This window comes from Rattus norvegicus, chromosome 17 (genome assembly GCF_036323735.1).
Source record: "Rattus norvegicus strain BN/NHsdMcwi chromosome 17, GRCr8, whole genome shotgun sequence".
NCBI lineage: Eukaryota > Metazoa > Chordata > Mammalia > Rodentia > Muridae > Rattus > Rattus norvegicus.
The window spans coordinates 89849474-89868006 of record NC_086035.1 but is presented as its reverse complement, the minus strand read 5'-3'; the positions used below and the strand labels follow the sequence as shown (position 1 = coordinate 89868006).

At 42.0% G+C, this 18533-nt stretch overlaps 1 protein-coding gene across 1 annotated transcript in view; it reads right to left on the bottom strand.

Moving 5' to 3' along the window:
* The window catches only part of Apbb1ip (amyloid beta precursor protein binding family B member 1 interacting protein), a 91626-nt gene extending 73093 nt beyond the window's left edge, over positions 1–18533 (bottom strand). Inside the window, exon 1 of the mRNA XM_039095818.2 lies at positions 18161–18533. The gene's annotated coding sequence lies outside the window, so the exon portion shown is untranslated. The remainder of the gene's footprint in view (positions 1–18160) is intronic.

Here is an 18533-nt window from a genome sequence, read left to right as displayed (position 1 = left end):
ACAAGAGTTGTTATTTTGAAAAGCAGTCTGAAAATAACAGGCAGCATCTCGATATTGCTTTTGAGCACCATGAATAGCATAAGGAGCTTTGAAGATGGCTCATCTGCTAAAGTGCTCTCTAGATAAGCATAAATCCTAAGTTCAGATGTCCACAGCCCATGTTAAAGCTGGTGTGGTGACACTGCCTGCAACTCCAGTGCTGGAGAGGCAGACAAAAGAGGGTTCTGGACAGTAGCTGGCCTGCCAATCTAGCTAAATAAATTGGTTCCTGGTTCACAAAACATAAGGTGGAGAGCAGTTGAGTAAGACACCAGACATTGGTTTCTGGTTTCTATGCACATGTGCACCTGCACACACACATATGACCAGGAACACACACTCATATGTATATGATGCACACACATGTGCACACCATACATAGACATACAAGTTACAGAAGTCAAAAGAATCAGCTAGTTGTATCATAACAAGCAGGTGGTCATGGCTGTACATTTCTCGGTGATTGTCACTGAGTCAGGGTCACCTTCCAGGGACCAGATTCAGAGACAAATGGATAGTTGGTACCAACATGGATGTCTAGCATAAGATGGAGTTTCTTTAGCCGATACAACAGTATATGCTATTGATGAATATAAGAACAGCTGATTGGTATGAAATATATTACAATAATCCACTAAATTAGAATATTAAAACTCTGAGATCAGCAGTGCAACATTAATTTGAGTATGTAAGAAGCAAAAGTGGGAGGATCAGGAGTTCGAGGTCAATCTTGACTATGTATGAATCTTGAAGGCAGTTTGGGTACATGAGACTCTGTCTTAAAAACCCAAACCAAATCAAAACAGCATACAGTGACTCAATATATGATCACCTCGATGTTTAAGCGACTGGCTGATGCATTAATCAATATCTATGGCTGATTTAAAATATCCTCTTAGTGAGGTTGAAATGGTTAGTATTTTTTTTTAACTCAGTAAAGGGTATTTACCAGAAACCAATGGCAATCACCTCCCCACCCCCGTGTGTGTATGTGTCTATTTTCTAGATTGAAATTGTCATAATATTATATTTGAAAGAATGCACACACACACACACACACACACACACACACACACACACACACACACCACCAGAGTTGGGGAGGATATTAAAATTTAGTCATAGTGCAATTCAAAGGAAGTTTTGGAGGGGAATAAAAGATAAAATTTGAACAGTAACAGTTTAGGAACAAAATAGGGAGTGGGATACAAGAGAACGCAGAAGCATAGTCAAGGACGTCAGAGAAGTCAGAGCTTTATACCTCGCCAGGATCTGAAACCTAAGAAGGAAAACCATTTTAATTTTTAGGGTATGGCATATTGCAGATTTTATTTCTAATTTTATTCCTAACGCTTCGTTTTAGTATAACAACTTCCAACGACATCTTGATTTAATTGAGACAGTTAATGTAAGTTATACTAACCTATATTACAATAACATACAACCTATATAATAATAAAACCTATGGAAACTGAGGGAAAATGAACTGGGAGAAATGCATGATTAATTGTTTTTAATCAAGTCTTCATGGACCATTCCAGATAAAAATCTCAGATAAAAATGTCGGATGACAACCCACTAAATCCTCGAACCTTTGGTTCTGCTAGTCTTCCTTCTTGCCCCTGGGGGCTGTCTTGACAAGGGCTTAGTAAAAACATTTATGTTTCACAAATATTAATAACGATGCAGCCTTAACTGCATTCTGAAGTAAATGTGCCACCAAGTTTGCTCTTTCAAAATACAGTTTACTTAGCTGTGATCTGGAGGGTGTTTGAGGTAAGCCCTCCTTGACCTTTGCTTTCTGGTACAGTTATTTCTGTTCTCTGGTATTGTTGCAGTGTAAGGCTGCAGTATCTTATTTGTCTAAGGTTCCTTCTCCAGATGCACTTTTAAGCCTGCCATTACATTTCCTACATACTGGGCACTTCCAGGAGGGTATCCCAGCAGGGCTTCAGATGTAACAGGACTACCTATCAGCCTCTTCACCAGTCCACACAGAATTCCCCTTGCTGTAGTCTAATGAGATACAGACCTGCGGTTATCTTGGGAGCTGAAGAGAAAGTCAGAAAGAGGATCTGAGACAGAAGGTTATACTGGGATGCAGGAAGCAGATGAGACAAAGGGAAGAGATGGTTCTGAGAAGAAACACTAACAGGCTTCCTGTACTGGTCTGTCTGTCTACAACCATCAGGAGGATTGATTGGCAGCTCAAGTACCAGCATCAAGTAGCCCAGAATCAAGGCCAGAACCACTTACCCAGGAGCATCCCTTTCCCAGATAATCTCTTCAACCCACAAAATAAAACACATAAATCCCACCAGTTATCTTTATTTATCTTGACTCATAGACCTAAGCACTTCTTATAAGAATTTTTACCTATTCCTGAGAGCTCATTTGTCTTGTTAATCTAGCCTTTCCAATCTTGTCCCACTCCTTCCCTTCTTGGTCCAGGTCCTCTTCATGATTCATCATGACTCCTCCATCAGTATATTATCTGTCCCCCTAAATATAGACTCCCCTCTTAAATCAGCTAGATGGACAGTACAGAGTTCTTCCTAAACCCAGTTTATCTTAGCAAAGCTTTGTGGTAACATGTCTTTATTGACCTCTTCAATGTCATCTTTCAAACACCTATCCTGACCTCTCCATAAACTCTACCTTTAATAACCATCATTAAAAACAACCCCCCCCCCCAGCTCTTCTAATGTACTGAATCTGGGCACAGACTGCTTTTGAAGCCTTCCATCTTTTGAGTGCTTCCTTGAATACAGATGAAAAAAGAGAATTCATCTATGAAAAGCATACATTTCAATGGAATTTTGCACAGTTGCAGGATGTGCAACTACCCCCACCGTCTAATTTTGAGACGCTTTCTTCTCCTTTAAGAGACTCAGTGCCCATTCACATCCCTCTGCTGCAGTCCTCAGCAGCAATCAGCTTTCTCTATCAGTGTGTGTTCTCTGTACTTTCACACAAATGGAATCACACACGGTGTGCCCTCTTGTATCTGGCTTGCACTCAGCATCAGGCTTCATCCAAATTACAATACGCATCAAACCATGTTTCTTTTACATCAGTTAATGGCTACTTAGGTTGATCCTTATTTCTCCAGGGCCTCATCAGCATCTACCATTGTCTTCTGTCTTTTGAGTACAGCTGTCCTCATGGGTGTGATGTCTCTCATTGTTTTTGAGCTGCATTTCTCTTAGGATGTTGAACATATTTCCACACACTTATATTGCCATCCCTATATTTTCTTTGGAGAGATATCGATGAACGCCCTTTGACCAGTTTTAGAGTAGATTATCCTTTTATTTTTACATTACAAGAATTCTTTAAATATTCTGTGCAGCTGTCCCTTCTTAGAGCTCTGACCTGTGTTTTCTTTCTGCTTTTTTGAAGACATTGTAGCACCAACGACTTTAACTAAGTTGGAGACCAAATTATGTATTTCTCTTTTGTTGTTTATGGTCTTGGTATTTTATTTTAAGTAATTGTTGTTTCATTTGATGTCATGAAAATCTAAGCTCATGCTTTTAAGAGGATTTTTTGTAATTAAAATTACAAAATTAAAATGGAGCTAAAACTCCTTTGCTTAGTCAAATGACCCATTTGAGTTGTTTTTTTTATAGAAAATATGAATTTTTGTTTTTTTAATGAATGCTACTGAAAGCAGGGGTGTAGTTTTTAAAGATAAGGTCTTTGTGTGGCTCCAGTTTTTTTTAAAAGACAAGGTTTTTTTGTGGCCCAGGCAGGCCTGGGAATCATTAAGCAATTCAGGCGGATCCTCCTCTATCTCTTACCCCAATGTGACAACTTAATGATCCCTATACACATTCAATAAAAATACTTATTGAATGGTTTGTGCAAATATTTGTATTGCCAAACTCGTATATCTGATCAATAGAACCAATAGCAATAGGTTATGACAGAACTACAATCTACATATGCACAAGCATGTACGTACATACAGGAACACACACACACACACATACATACACACACACACACACACACACACACACACACACACACACACACACACACATCTCTAAGATGCACAGGGCCCTAAGTTTCACTCCTAGCACTGAAAACAGCAGCAGCAGCAGCAACAACAACAACAATGACAAAACCCCTACGTTCCTAAAATGCTGAATCAGCAGATACAGAAAGGAAAACAATTAAATTCTAGAACTATATTCTACATGTTTCACAAAACTTAATATGCAACTTTCCTCCTTTAAGTAGAAAATACCAACAAAGGTATTTCTTTTGGATAACATGCTCATAGTAGTTAAGCATATGGCCTACGTTTTCATTTCAATTAGCCAAATAAGCAGTAACTGGTTTTCTCCGCACCTCCTTATTTGGCTATTAGTAAAACTTTTTAAACCATCACTCTATCACTTAGCTCACTGTGTCAGCAGATTCCTAAGTAACATCAATAAAACTCTGCAGCAGAGATGCCAGCCAAAAAGGAAGTAATTCTCCTGTGGTATCCAATTGTGGAGGGATCGCTTGGTTCTCCAAGGTCAGCATTCACCAGGGACAAACTGTCCCTTGAGGCCTTTCTCTGGGACAATCAGAATCTATACTGTATCCCGGTCCCAAAGGCTAGGTCAGTTAAGCAATCTGAACATTGAAGGTCAGAAGGAGGAGGCAAGCATTAGATCCTTCAAATATACATCAGCTTCAGAAAGGCAAACTGATGGTGAAGGATCAAGGAGGGGAGAAACTAGTGTTTCCAGTCCCAACATAGGGGTGTAGTAGGGCAGTCCTGTCTCAATCCAAATAGGCCAACTTCACATCTCCCCAGCTGGCTAAAAGAGATGCTCACAGAAACCCTAGGATGAACTCGTCCATTATCTATCCCAAGCGCATTGCTCAAAATTCACCTCCATCTCCCTCCTCCACTAAACACCTGCTTACAGGAAAGTGCCCAGAGGAGGTACATTCTAAGATTTGCACTGGGTATGAGGTTGTGGCTAGCAAGATCCCTCTTCATATTTCTGATACTCTACCTCATTGGCCCCATTGTGCTGTTTTGTTTTGACATCTCTGCAATGAAAATGCACCATTGATATATCTGACACCCCGTCGGACCTCGTGTGTGTCCCAAATCCTTCATTCTGTGGGCAATCCTGACCTCATATACTTACTGGCAAAGAGTAAGAGCTGGCAAAATGTGCACAGTTTAACTTGGTCTGAGCCATTCATTTCATAATTGGAAGTCAAGTCAGGAAGATTAATGACTTAGAATTTTCATTACTTATTTACTCCATAGGTCTTGGCAAAAAAGATTTCAACATACATAACAAGAGAATAGAAAATAGAATATGATTTACATAGTAGCTAAGCTTACCCACAGATGTTGTGGATGTCAAAGTTGCAAAAGTGGAAGAAAATGATTACAATGATCAAAGTAGCCTCTGAGCAATTATTTTAAGAAAATCGTTGAGTTCCCAATTGTTGGTAGAGAACAACTCTTCAATTCACTAAATTCTGAGGAAGAAGCAATAGGTTCCCAGCCTGATTTTTTTCCTCTGTGCCTTCCAAAGTAGTTTAACACTGCATGTGGGAAAGATCATTTAAAATAAACCCCGTTCTTATTTCTAAACAAAGCTCTTTAGAATCAGCTGTACCTTATGATGCTCTTGTTTAGCTTCTTAAGACTTTAATACATCCCGTCTCCTTACTTCAACCAGGCTTTGCACCAAGAGAGCAGGAAATTAACTTTGCACCTATAGGTGACTGTCCTTATTGGGTTGGTTTACCAGTTGAAGATTTCACCAAATTTGGAAAATACTTATTAAAAAATTGTGTTTGCAATGAAATCAACTGGAATTGAACTGGAGGCTTCCTACTCTTGGTGAGTATGTGTAGTGTTGGAGGGTGCTAGGCAAGGTGTTGGGAGAGGAAAGTCATCAACAGTCTCTCTCTCTCTCTCTCTCTCTCTCTCTCTCTCTCTCTCTCTCCCTCTCCCTCCTCTATCCTTCTTTCTCTCTTATCCAGTGATGAGAGAAGATAAATGGTGGGAAAAAGAACTCACAGAATAGCAAATTCCAGCTGTAAGTGGATAGATATAATAATATACAGTAGACAGGTCAGACACTGCACAAAATGAAAATCTAATAAAAAATTAACATGTACAGGCTCCCCTCCCCTCCCCCACTCTCCCATCTCTTGTTGAGATAGGGTCTTGCTAACATACATATATACACATATACATATATATATATATATATCTGTCACTATTATTTCTTCAACAGTTATGCTTTAGTAGAGATGTTAAATAACCATGAGATGATCCAAAATATATGAAAAAATGTGTATATATGTTCTGTGCAAAGGCTACATCACTTTGAATGTCTATGAATTTTGATGTTCAGTGGGATCCTGAAACTTGTCTCCCATGAAAGATGACTATTCTAGTTTCCACTGCCATTGCTACACAGGAGAGTGAAGTCAAAGAACTGACATGTTCTTATCTTCTGCCTTGTGCCCTTTGGCTGAAAGATGTCTTTCATGACTTACAGGAATCTGAATAATACAGGGTTATTTCAAACATGGACACGTATGGGAAAAATACTTGATTTATCCTTAAGGATTTCTAGGGGGATGCATTTTCATTTTGTTTTATTCCAAAGGTTTCAAACAAGTCAGATGCTATTCCAAGTATTTCTGCCAAATATTCATAGGGCTTCCTTTAATGCTCTGGTCTGGTCTGCACTTAAACAGGTTTAAATAACCCCATATTAACTACTCTCTGTACCTCAGCCTGCACCATTTCCAACAGGATGCTGCCAGGTTTTAGGCACCTGAGTGAATCAGGATGAGGATATCTGACAACCGGCTTGGGATCAGGGTGGCAAGCCTTCTAAGGCCAATGCTGGACTTTCTTTCCTCCAGCGAGGCTTCACTTCCTAACTGCACCACAGGTCTCCAGAGAGCACCACAGGCTGGGACTAAGCATTCAAGACAGGAGCCTGGAGGGACACCTCAGATTCAAATGCCAAGACTTCTTTTAGGAGAGGCAACTAACGTGGCAACCGAAACTTAGTTGCGTGTGTATACACACCACACACACACACACACACACACACACACACACACACACACACACACACAGCTTCATATCATACAGTGTTTAGTACCAGATAATATATCCCTGTTTTACTTTTTGTTATTATGTTCTCCTTTCAACAAACAGGCAACACTCCCCAGCCCTAAGGCCATAATAATTTACCTACATTCCATATGTCCACACTTTCTGAGCATTTATAAATATGTTCCTAGGACAGAGACTCCATTATCTGAACAGGAGAGAATCATGCTGTCCACACTCCAAGGCTTTTAAAGCTATACCCTGGGTGTCTCCAGTTCTGTACCCCAAATCTTCTGTCTCTGCCCTTGACTGAGAGGGTAGTGCATTTGTTGGGTGGAGAGCCACTGTAAGTGACTAGCTGCTGCTGCTGCTGCTGTTGTGTTATGCTTGTACAGTAGCAGGTGGACCCAAATGAAAACAAAATAAAAGTTGACAACCAGTGTTGCCAAGGGCAACAGATCAAACTGGGCCTGATGTGGGTTTTAGCGCAGTATGCTTTGTTGTTAATTTCTAGTTATTTTTCTGTTCCTGTCACTTTTAGGCAGAATACATAGAATAAAGCAGGCAGAGGAAAGGAAGCACAAAAGGAAATAAATGTGGGGCCGTTTTTGTTGCTAGTGTACTAATGGACTCCTGGGATTTAAAGCCTGGCATGGTGATGTATGCATTCAATCCCAGCACTGGAGAGGCAGAGGTTTGAGTTTGAGTCCGGCTTGATCTACAGAGTGAGTTCCTGGACAATACACCTTACAAAGTAAAGCAAAGAGAACAACAAACAATACAGCCACTTGAGATTTAAATATGAATTCAAATCAGGTGCTAGGGATAGAACAAAAATGAACACTGCTTCCTTCCCTTTCCTCAGTCGACTTCAGAATTCACCTAACACCCCACGCCTCCACTCATCTGCTTTTATCTCAAGCTGCTCTGTCCAGTTTCGCAGATACCAGCACCACACAGATGCTTGGCACTTGAGCTGTGGCTGGACTGACACGCGCTGTACACACAAACACCCGAAGGCTCTTGGAAACTGAAAAAGAAATAATTTCCTCTCATCTTAAACTTGCTACATTTTAAAACAGTGAACATTCATCAGATGATAGTTTCAGATATTTCATCAAATATGTGATTGGAGTCAATGCAAAATTGTTTCTGTTAGCGTTTGTATGTGGTTTCCAGGAAATTCAAAGTTCCACATGTGGTCTGCATTGTGCTTTATGGCTAGGTCTGGTCTGGCATTCAAGGATTGCCTCTGCCTTTGGCTCAAACATGGCAGGGCATGGAGACCACATCATATGAGAACAGTCTGAATGTTCCTCATGGCTGCTCCCTTTCCTTTCCATGAACTTTATGCTCCAGCCCTGCTACACTGTCCCATGTGTCTGAGGCAACTATCTTCCACTGACCCACCTGGACAGTCCTCTATCCTTCAAAGCACACTGCAGCTTCCCCCACACACTGCCCCTTCTATCGTTACTGTCTTTACTTCAGAAGTTTTGAATCTATCAGTGTACATTATAATTGTCATGTGTTTATCTGTAGGCCACATCTTCCCATTGGGCTGCAATCTTTTGGGCATGAGGGACCATATCTTAGTTATACCTCGTCTCACTGGTACCTAGTTGACCCTCGAAATATAAAAATACTTGAAATGGGGAGGAAAATGAAGTTACTACCATATTACATTGAGAAAATTTCATCTAACTGAAATGTATGTTAAGTATCAGCCCCAACTCCATAAAGGAACCATGAGGATATGACCTCTTGGGGTTTCCTTTCTGTCCAGTATTCACTGTGCTGCACTTCCTTTACTCACAGCCCACAGGACTGTTGTTTACAAAAAAGGAAATATATAAGCCACAAAATTCTAAATACACTAAGAACGAAATCTTGGCTGGCTGACGCCAAGCATTTATGGAGCTGAATCAGAGGAAGAACAGTAAGATGGGGCTGGGATGATGGCCCCACCCCCCTCCCCCAGGCCTCACCCCACCCCCCAAGGAAGCCACTATACCCAAATGAAAACAGTGCTGCATCCCAAGTTTACATGGCTCCTTGCTGTAACTGCCAGTCGTGAATGCTAACAGCAGAGATAAGGCACCTGGAACAGCAAAAACACAGCAGTCCTAGATAAACTCACTCAGAATAGCAATTATGAAACGCGATATGAAGTAGAAGAATATTTCTTGGGACCTCCTTCATCCTGTCACATCTGCAAAATGTGTTCTTTTGAGACGAAAGTCTAAGGGTTAAGGACTGTACCTTTGCTCTGGAGAACTGCCTACGTTGGCGGTCCTCAACCTTCCTAATGCCGTGACCCTCTAATTCAGTTCCTTGTGTTGGCCCTCAACCATCAAATTATTTTCATTGCTACTTCATAACTGTAATTTTGCTACTGTTGGGAATCGTAATGTAAATAGTTTTGGAGACAGAGGTTTGCCAAAGGGGTCACGACCCACAGTTTGAGAACCACTGCTCTACGTCATCGTGGCCAATGGCTTTTAGCAGCATTCTGCCAGCTCTATCACTTCAGAATGACACACCCTGATACCTGCTACCGAGCTAAGGGAAATGTTAGTTATCGCAAACTCCACTAGAACTGCTTCCCAACTTCCAGCTTTTCAAATGCCTCACCATCGTCCCTGATATTCTCAGTAGCTTCTAGGGGAGCCTCATTTGAAATCTAGCTGCACAGTGAGAAAGCCTCTTTTTTTTTTTTTTTGTTTTTTAAGATTTATTCATTTATTTCATGGATGTGAGTACACTGTGGCTGTCTTCAGACGCACCCAAAGAGGGCATCAGATCCCATTACAGATGGTTGTGAGCCACCATGTGGTTTGAACTCAGGACCTCTGGAAGAGCAGCCAGTGCTCTTAACCGCTGAGCCATCTCTCCAGCCCCTTTAATTTTGATTTTTTTTGTTTGCTTGTTTGAGACCCTGTCTCAAAAGGTCACACCTCTTTTTATTTCAAATCTAGCCTTGGGTTTTGAAAACAGAAACTCTTTCACCTCTGGGCACAACAAGCTTTTGTGCTGGGGAAGGGCCTCATGCTGCCTCCCTGAGGATCTTGTTTCTATGCTGCATCTGTAGAAGTCCCTCACTGCAGTGTATCACTGACCAACACTATACGTGTGAAGACAGGGCTCCTCTATGTTCACTTCTTCCTTTCACACATATTAAAGATAATTGGAGTCGTCTTGACTATCCAGAAGTGGGAGAGCGCTGATTAGCTGACTGTGTTCTTAAAGTTAGCTAGATTAGGATGGTTTGTGTTAGCATTCTCTCTAAGTTCTATCCCCACAGTTACCTGGCAACAGCCAGGCATGCCTGACACTATAAAAGGGGCTGCTTGCCCCCTCCTCACTCTCTTGCTCTCTCTTGCTTCCCCTCTTCCCATTTGTCCCTTGTCTTCCCATTCCCTTCCCCCTTTCTCTCCATGTGCTCATGGCTAGCCTCTACTCTTCTATTTCCCTAACCCCCCTCTCTCCCTCCCTCTTAACTCCCTTCCCCATGCCCTTAATAAACTCTATTCTATACTATACTGTCCTGTGGCTGTCCCTCAGGGGGAAGGGATGTCTCAGCATAGGTACGCAGAGGCGCCCCCTTTCCCATATCTCACCACACCTCCATAGAACATAATCCCTCCTCTCTTTATCTTTTTATAAATTCAACATTGGTGCAGAAACTCGGGACATATCCTCTCTTTATTTTTTTATAAACACACAAGTTTAAGTCTTTGGGATTCCCAAAGGTCTTGTCTTATGTCCTATTTCTTAGATGGTATGATCCTATATTACAATGGGAACAATGGGAACAATAGCTGTGTTTTCACACTTACTTAGCCTTTCACAGCACTGTTACTACTTGATTCTTGAGATTCATACCCGGATATGAACTTGGGTCACTTCTAACCTCACCACAGTTGATCTCGCACTCCAGTCATTTACACCAAAGCAACCTTGGCTCTTACTGCTCTTATACTTCATGTCCAGTCCAGAATGATGGACAGGAGCAGAGGTATTGACCACATGTTCTATCTCCATATTAGAAGGAGCGATGTGGAAGAAGTAAAGAATTGCTAGAACGCTTCCAAAGTTCTGTCCTGAGGAAAGGAAGGACACTGATAGGAAAGACAGGAGCAATGAGGTATTAGGGGAGAGCGTGGGGTGGGTGAGTCATCGCTTACATGAGTTCAAAGGGACTGGCTATTTGTGGAAGTTGTTTGTTTGTCTTGTTTAGGTAAGGCTCTCAATTTGAGCGATGCCAGGGACAGGAGTTTAGCCCAACCCTATTTTAATTGTAGGGTGAGTTTTATGAGGCTTTTTAAAAATATTATGGTTTGTCCTTTCAACCTCGACAGAAGACTGGAGTAATAGGAAATGTGAAACTTCTAGAAGACTTTTAAGCAATTTGAAACATTTTGGGAAATCGAAGATGTGAATTCTGGATGGTTATCTGACTGTACTGAGAATGACTAGTCTAACCAGGGAGTAGGTATGTGGGTGCTCTTTCATTGGTAGTCAGAAATGCTTGGGCCCATTCAGAGAAGGTATCAATGATAAACACACACACACACACACACACACACACACACACACGCACACGCACACACACACACACACACACACAATACATGGCTGTCAGGAGGTCTTGAATTTGGTGAGATGAAAACTTTGATATTGAGGTTTGATATAGAGCTATGCTTTTTGGTAAGTATCATAGGTGTCTGTCAAGGCTCTATGGATCTGTTGGTCTTTGAAATGGATAATACTTTTTTATCCATAATTTTGTAGGATGGAAAATTAGAGTCTGATAAGATAGATGAAACAAAGGTTATATGTGTGAGAAAACTTGGGTGAGGGGGTGTTAGCATTCTGTTTAAGCTCCACCCCACACAGATACCTGGCAACAGCCAGGTATGCCTGACACTAAAAGGGGCTTCTTGCCCCCTCCTCACTCTCTAGCTCTCTTGCTCTCTTGTTTTCTCTTTCTCTCTTATCCTCTCCTCCTTTTGTCCAGCTTAGGGCTGGCTTCTACTCCTCTAATTCTCTACTCCCCCTCACCTCTGCCTTTTTCTGCCCCTACTACCTTTTTAACTCCCCTTCCCATGCCCTGAGTAAACTCTATTCTATACTACAGGGTTGCGTGGCTGGTCCCTCAGGGGGAAGGGATGCCTCAGCCTGGGTGCGCAGAGGAGCCTGCTTCCCCCACACCTCCCAAGAACACATTCCCACTCTCTTTATGTTTTTATAAATACATCAGGGGGTAAAAGGGGGACTGTGATAGGCAAGAAAAGAGAGAGGGCAGATGAAGGTCTAAGTGTGGGGGAGTTATTTCTTATGCTAGTTCATCTGCGTGTTCTGTTTTGAGAGAGAAGATGTATTTTTTGGTCTTTTTCATGGATCATGGTTGCAATGGACAGAAAAAGGATCCAAAAGTCCTGGACAAGGGAGATGGTGATTGGGGTTTCCTTTGGGTGAGGAAGGCTCTTTTCCCCCACATTAGAATATTTAAATGAATTATTTTATATGCATATTTTGAGTATGAATATATATGAACAGAAAGATCCTTAGCCAGCATTAGGGCTTGTTTAAAGGCAGTGAGTTTGGCTTGTTGGGAAATGGTACCTAGGGCTAGAAGGTTGGCTTTGATGAGGGTGTAGTTGTGGGTATTAAGAGGGTCCTGGATGGTGACATAATCAGAGGCATAAGGGGGTGCTTTTAGGGAGCCCCTGTCTATAAACCAATCTGGGACTTGTGGGTCTGTAAGTGAGGTGACTGAATTGTGCATGAAGGGATTGAGAGAATGGCTTACTATCTGTGCATGAATGTCAAGGTACTTGGGGCATGGGAGTCATGCGGGCTGGAAGGACAATGGCAGGATGAAGCTATGGCATGGTTCCAAGGAGATATTAGAGTCAAGGAGAGAGGCATGGAAGGTTTGGACCTGGGAGGCTTGGTGACTGAGATCTTTGAGAGAATGGCAGGAGTCAATAGTTATTAGATTATGTGAGGAAATTTTGTTGGCTTCTGAGACGATCAAGGCAGCATCAGTGTAGGCTGGACGGCCATTCATTTGTAACAAGAGCTAACTGTCTACAACAGTGGTTCTCAACTTGTGGGTCTCCACCTCTTTAGGGCTGGATCCAACTCTTTCCTAGGGGTTATATATCAGACATCACAAATATCAGATATTTACATTATGATTCTGAACAGTAGCAAAATAACAGCTAGGAAGTCGCAACAAAAATGTTTTTATGGTTGGGGGTCACCACAACATGAAGAACTGCAATAAAAAGTCATAGCATCAGGAAGGGTTTAGACTGGTTGAGACTGATATGGGACAGGATTGTACGTATCTCCCACTCATGAGTAAATGAAGGCTAGGGTCTGGCTCTGGTTAGCATGGAGGGACAGAAAGAAGGATTTGGAAGGACTGGGTAGTGATAAGGTACGTGCTTTAGCTAAGGCCTGTTTCAGTGCTTGAATGGGATTTGAGGAGGGAGCAAGGGGAGGCTCTTCTGAAGAGCCCTTAGTAGCCTCAAATAGGAGTTGGGCAATGAGAAAGAAATTGGAGATCCAATATGAAACAAGTTGAAAAGACCTAACAGGGATCACAGCAACCTCTCTGTGGCTGCAGTGAGAGAGTTCGGGGGTCAGTGTCCTTATTCAGTGTGCTGGACAGTTTTATGTCAATCTGACACAGTTATAGCCAGTCATTTGAGAGGTAGGAACTTTGAGTGAGAAAATGCCTCCATAAGATTGGTTTGTGGGCAAGCATGTAAGGCATTTTCTTAACTAGTGATTGATGGGGGAGGGCCCAGTACATTGTGGGTGGGGCAACCCTTGGGCTGGTGGTCCTGGGTTCTAATAAAGCAGGCTGAGCAAGCCATGAGGAGCAAGTCAGTAAGTTTTCTGTATGACAGTGGTTCTCAACACACACACACACACAAACACTCACGCACAAATATATGGATAAGATATGAATATATGGATATATGAATATATAGTTATTCACATACATGAAAATTTCATAGTAAAAACGAAGAGAAAATTGCCATTCACAGCTTGGCTGTTCTAGTATCACTTCTGATTTCTCTACAGTCTGACAGGATGTAGTTACCTGGACCTAAATCTTCCAGCCACGGTGTGGGAGCAGACTTTCTCTGTACTTAAGCATTTATCTCCCTCCTAGCACACAGGCTCATCTCTGATGAGTCTGTTATGTAAGTTCAAATCAGAAGGACTTCCAGTAGAGTTGGAGAAAGGATTAGACTTACTATGTTGTTGATTTAATCAAGCCGGAAGGCCACCTGGAGGAATTTGGATGTAATAATGAAAACAGGTTTGGGGCAAAGGAGACTGCTTTTCCAAAGACAAAGGCAGTAACTGTAGAGTTGAGGGTGACATCTGTCTTCCATCGGTCACAAGGCAAGTTTGCTTACTTTGCTTGATTCTCTCATCCGTTCATCCCCCTCCCCCCCTCTGGCCTGCTATGTGGTCACACAGAACACAGCTTGAGTCCCGTGTAGAGTTATCACTGTCTGCTTTTCTCTCCATCGCTAGGCTCTAAGGTCACTGAAGTTCGGTCCTATCTTTCGCCTCATCTGAGCTCTTGTGCTTGATGTAGGGTGCTGCTATCAAACTTCTCCGGCCATATCAGCTCTCCTCCATGTTACTGTCGACGTGCATTTCTTAACCTGTCTGTGCTCTCATTTCAGTGACAGAGAGAAGCTACAGTAGTACAAGTCTAGATGTGAAGACTAGCTAGCTAGTCACACGGTAACTAAGCCATCACAGTGTCTGGTTAAGCATCTCTACCTCTGAAAACTCCAAATCTTAGATCTTCCAAAATCTGACGTATTTCAGAGCACCAGCATGATGTCACAAACAGAAAATTCCACAGGGACCACAGATGACAGTTCAAAGTCAAAAAAGTGTAGGCACAGAACACAGAATTTATTTAGCTTTCCCAAGGGGGTAAATGTTCTTTGTCCCCCTTAGCTGAAATACATAAGCTTTTTTTCATGTACAAAATTACTTACAGCGTTGCATAAAGTACCATCCAACTATGTGTATAAAGTGCATATGGAGCAAATGAATTTCATGTTCACAATGAGTCATCACGATATCTCTTGTATATGCAAACATTCTACCTCCAAAAATCCAAAATATGAAATTTCTGGTCTCAAGAACTTGGATAAGGGGTTTATGCTGTTAGCTGCTAAAAAACAAACAAACAAACACCCAGTATTATGTACTACTGCCGCACGGTGAGCCAAAGGGGACCCAGGTTGCGAGAGAAAGAAGGAAATAAATAGGTTTCATAACATGGTTCTTCGTGATCTATAGTCAGCTCACAGGAAATGTAGTCTGGAACTGAAGCTTCTGAGTCTGAACTGAGAAGGAGGATGGCTTGGTGTGATATTTTATCTTTCCTACTGCCTCAAAATTTGGACCAATGAGCAAACTGGGTCCTGGGGCTTGAGACATTTCGAACCTCAACTGTGGTGATAGAATTTGGCTGTGAAGTAGTGACACAAGGGTGGCAGTCCCTACTGCTAGTCCCTACCTGTCCCCAAGCCCTGCCTTTCCATCTCTTGAACTGGTAGAAGTGGCATCATGTCTTAGTGTCGCTCTCCTCTTCTCCCTGGAGTAGTACTATTTTTCAGATATATTAAGTTGCCACTGAAAGTTAATTCTCTAATATCACTATAAAGCACATATACATCACTATACAACCAGTGTCCTTGCCAAATACCCTTAAATCTTACAATGTATATTACAATGTATACACAATGCAATTCATTTGCAGTGAATTAATATAATATTTGAACTTTTAAAGATAGTTATTATTTGGGATGAGAGAATTGATACAAAACACAAACTTTCATACTGAAAGGATCAACCATGTTAATTAAAAAATGTTCAGTCTTGAGGCTTAATATAACTGCAGGAGCCATGTCAGAGTCTAGACACAGAGCTACCACAGAATTTATTCGGCATCTCTAAGGGGCGGAAAAGGCACCCAGACGCTTAGCTGCAATATACAATTTTTTCACATGCATAATTATCCAAAGCATTGCATAAAATTACCTTCCAATTATGTGTATAATGTCCATGTTTGTCTTATTTATTTTAGATAATTTTGTAAGTTCCTAAGATTACTTATGAGGTTCAATAATGTTGTAAATGTTATAGTTTGATAGATTACAGAGCAGGAATTGAATTTATTCTAAAAAATGACAGACTCCTTAAAAGGCTTACTTATCAAAATAGGTAAAAATGAAATAGAAAAGAACTAGAAATAAATAAAAATAAAAATCAACAATGCCTCTTGAGAAATCAAAGTAGCATAACTCAAACATTCATGGCAATGAACTTGATAAATTGCTCACTATATAATATGGAAATATCTACATTTTTTTTTATCTATCTGTGACATATGGTGGAACGGGTAATTATTCTCAGAATATAAAACTTCCAAGAAAATTCAGTGGGTGCTACAGAGCCTACTGAATATGTGTAATTAACTACACATTTCAAAGTTACATTTCTCATAATATAGTAACTCAGGACTGTTGAAATGCAATACAGTAGGATGTTGGCAACTTATATAGAGACCAGAAATTATGTTGCTTTTTAAGAGCAATTTCTCAGAAACAAAAATCAAAGTGTTTATATTTCAGCGGATAACAAAAGTCTGTTGGCATATCCTCCTGTCCTCTCTGGTATTGGATACAAGACTGAAGTAGCATGTGACCCCTTCCCAGAACTGTTACTGTCTCCATTCTTCTAAGGTATAATCTCATTTACTACTTGAGTTCCAGTGTGGTTAAAACAATGTAATGAAGTTCACCCCTGTCTAGCTAGTATTGGGTAGATGTAGCAACCACGGGAATCTACCAAGTACCAGAAAGGTCACAAATATTTGTAAGAATGTAAAAGTTAAGTGCTAATAGTTTGAGCATGACATTACATTTGTCAGATTCTGAGCTCATTGAACAGACAGGAAGGACAAGGGACTCTTTTCCTATCTTCTGCTATCTTGCTAGCCAACATTCCTTTCCAGGCCCACATGCTTGTGTTTTAGGGAGGCCCAGAAGGCAAAACTCCTGGTTTAGTCTGAAAGCCAAGGTTTCCTGAAGTTTCAGTTTCGGGACCCAGATTTTAAAAAGCCAGCAGTGGTGTGCTGGCTTGCTTTTGTTCACACCACATCACTTGTGTGGAGGATAAACCCATAGCCTCTTGTCTGTTCTATTTTTCCCTTTTACTCAGCGTTCCTATCACAAAAATACTCTTTGAACAGAGATGCTGAGAGTCTCTAGGAGAGCACATGTCCCTGGGCACCACGTTATGAGAGCCGAGAAAGGGGAATGAAGAGGTACACTAAGGTCTGAGTGAGGGCCTGCCCTGGGAGTTCTGGGGGTGGTGATGGTATATAAGACCGTCTTCATCTTTCATGATTTAAAGCATTTGCTGCATCTTTACTCCAAACTGAATTAGGAAACCCATGTCTGGTATTCAAACTCATCTTTAACACATTTTTACAAAGAAAAAGAGATGGAAGAGGGAAAGACGGTCTTCAAAAAGTAGAATTGCAGTTACTTAAAGTTTTCAATGAAGGGCAACACTTTGAGCTATGTGTCCTCTGACTCTCAGAAGTCTCCCCAGGCTACCACCTAACAGCATGGTACCCTAAAATGCTTCAGTGAATGTTTTGTTTCAAGATTAGATCAGTTTAAGGTGGGGTACCAGATCTGAGAGCTGGTAGCATCTCTTAAGCAGAAAATTGTTAAAACTGAACTTAGGAGGGAGAAGAGGGAGTCCCAGGTTTGGTACAGGTCAAGTGCCCAAGGGGTGCGCAGGGGATCCGAAGCTAGGTCGCGCGGGTTTACATGGTGCATGGACCTAGGTCGCGTGGTCCCGTCCCCCCACCCACAGTACACACACAGGACGCGCAGAGAGGCAGCTCTAGTGCACCGAGTCGGCGAGCAGGGCTAGGGTGCTGCTTACCGTGACAGCTGAGGGGTGGTTGTGCAGAGAAGCGGGGAGGCTGTGCTGAGATGCGCGGGGCTGAGCCGAGACGCCAGGAGGGGTTGGGGGGAGAGCCAAGAAGTGCGGGGCTGAGTGTAGATGAGCGGAGCTGAGCCGAATTGCACCGGAATGAGCAGAGATCTGCGGTTGGCGCCTCTGGGCTGGGCCAGCCTCGAGGCGAGGACGTGGGCTAAAGGAGGAAGTGCTGTGAGCCCTGCCCACCACGCGTCGACTCTCTGGGCTTTATACCGAAGTGCTAGCTAGCAGAGCCTTGGAGGAGAGGAGACAGACACCAAGCCCTGCCTAAGGCTCAGCAAGTTTGGCGAGCTTGGGCTGTTTTTTCCAACAACAG